Raw genomic sequence first — 2,713 nt, 5'->3', positions numbered from 1 at the left:
CTACTGGGAATATACCCTGAAGAGACCATAGCTGACATCCAAGCAGATATATGCACACCCATGTTTATTGCAGCTTTGTTCACAATAGCAAGGAGAAGGCAGCTAGGATTTTGAAGCTCTATCTCACATACCTTGGACATGTGCCAGGAGGCCACATCTTAGAGATGGGGTTAGGTATGTCAGAACCAGCGAGACTGTCTCAGTCTTTAGAGCTGCTGTAGGGTAATGTGCATGAGTCACGGGAAACTCAATGGCATGTAACACAATAACATATTTCAGTTGTTCATGATTATTTGGCAGATGTTTTTCCTCATTTTCAAATCTTGCCGAATCAGCAAATAAAGGTGAATTTGGATTGGGCGAAAGTTTTATTCCACCATGTCAATAAGGTGGATTTTCAGGAAGTAGCTCTTCTCCAATCATATTTTAATGCCTTCCAATCTGAGGGGTTTCTCTTCCAGTACTACATTGAACAATAGGCCACTGCTATTCATAAGGGTTTTGAGGGTCCATTATGCAGAAATAGTTATGCTTCTTGATTTTTCTTAGTTAGGGAATGTCTACTGAATGCTGGTATTGGCAACACCCCCATGATACATCTTCAAGGATATGAACATGTACGGCCAAGCACAATCAATAAGAGTGCATCTAAATTCCAAAATCAATCTCCATAATAGTCTATGTGTTTCCTACTGCCAAAGGGGCCCTTTAGAGTAGTGAGAGAAGATCTTCACCCTGAAACCCACAGCGTCCCTTTTCAGCAGGAAGTAGCTAAGAGAATACGCCATCCCCTTTTCCTTATGACTCAGGGTGAAGTCTCTCTCAGGGAGGAGTGATAGGGAATGGCAAAGGACACACTGACAAAGAAGATTAATCAGAACTGGCTTTGACAAGCACTGTGGCATTTGGACAAGAACAAACTGGGAGGAGGGTAGAGAGAATAGTGCAACAATGAATGAATGGAAACCCAAAATCTCTGTAAATGTTTATGAAAATTAATAAAATATAATTATAGAAAAAAAAAGAAAATAATGGTGGTATAATTCCCAGAATCATAGCAACACAAAAGCTACCACAGTTTGGCAAAGTAGTGGAAGAGTTATGACTCAGTAATTAGCAGTTATGTAATGATGTCGTTTGGCAGTCATAAAACAATCTAATTCCCTCCTAAAATGTGATCTGATGTGGTCAATCAGTCATTTGTAAGGGGATGATAGTGAACTGAAACACTCTTAATCAAGTAATAGCCCTGATCTGATGTAAGAGTAGTTTCCCTAGGGTGTGGCCTGAATTACTTTTTATCTCACAAGAGATTAAAGGAGAGAAAAGCAAGCAAATATAAATAGCTAGGTACCACAAAGTCAGTACTGATTTATAGCTGACCCTCCAGTGAGATTTCAGAGGCAATAGCATAAGAAGAGACTGTCCACCTTTCTCCCACAGAATAGCTGGTGAATTCAAACTGCATGCCTTAGGGCTGGCAGTGCGTCTCCTTCACACCAACTCAAAGAAAGTAGAGCTAGAAGGGGAGCACATCCCTTTGACCCAAGGTTTCTAAGCTAAGAACCTCGTAGACACAGTGCAAAGTTGATGGCACATAGAGATCTCCAGGCATAAAGATGTTGAAAATAGGTAAGAATTTTCTCCTTTAAGAGAGCAAAAATAAAGCTTTCTGCTATGGATGGTACCCTAAATTGAGGCGTCTATCTAAACTATGAAATAGTATATTTCTATTTGTGAAAGCCAAGTTCACTTGTGGTATTTCTATGATAACAGCACTAGAAAACTAAGACAACAGTCTGAAGCCCTAACTGCTGCAATTTCATACCTCACCAGCATTATATCTAAGGAATGGTTTAATTCCTATAAAGATTATAATAATAATGAATCAATGCAGACAAACAATGCATTGTCTAGATCATCATCACTAGCTACTGTTGAGGAAGCTCTAATGGCTTAATGGTAAGGAGTTGTGCTGCTAACCTAAAAACATATGATTCAAATCTACCAGCTTCTCTGAGGAGAAAAAGATGGGTAATCTCCTCCTGTGTGAGGTCAATGAGGAGTCCGTTCTAACTCAACAGTACATAACATCATCTGCTATTGAGTTTATTCCAAGCCATAATGACCTTATGTACATTTCTATCTCTCACTGTCACTACCATTGAATTTGACTAGACTCATAGCTGACTCATTAGTGGTTTGCAGAAGCTATAAATTACCTGGGAGGAAATTGCCCAATTTTTTCTCTTTGAGAAGCTGATGGACTCTAACCATTCCCTGTTGGGTTGGCAGTGCAACTCTATCCACTAGTACATGTATGTTGTTGTTGTTGTTGCTTACTGTTGAGTAAGAACCAACCCATAACTGACTCTCCAGTAGGTTTTCAAAGGCAGTAAATTGCACAGGAAGAAATTGCACATCTTTTTACCACAGAGCAGCTAGTGAATTTGAGACTTCTGCCTTTGGGATGATAGTGTAATTCTTTACCACTCGGCCACTAGAGCTCCCTAATACAGGTATGCTATTTTTTGTTGTTGTTGGCAGCATCAGGATGGGTGGTGAAGAGATTGAGATTGTTCACAGCTTTAGTCTGCTTGGCTCCACAGTCAACACTCTTGGCACCAGTAGCCAGGAAATTAAAAGACATATTGCAATGAGAAACTCTGTTTTAGGGACCTCTCCAAAGTACTGAAGGGCAATGGTGTCTCTC

The sequence above is a fragment of the Elephantulus edwardii genome, unplaced genomic scaffold (genome assembly GCF_000299155.1).
Source record: "Elephantulus edwardii isolate Elephantulus edwardi_28Jun2011 unplaced genomic scaffold, EleEdw1.0 scaffold00271, whole genome shotgun sequence".
In the NCBI taxonomy this organism is placed as follows: Eukaryota; Metazoa; Chordata; class Mammalia; order Macroscelidea; family Macroscelididae; genus Elephantulus; species Elephantulus edwardii.
This window is presented reverse-complemented; position numbering follows the sequence as displayed.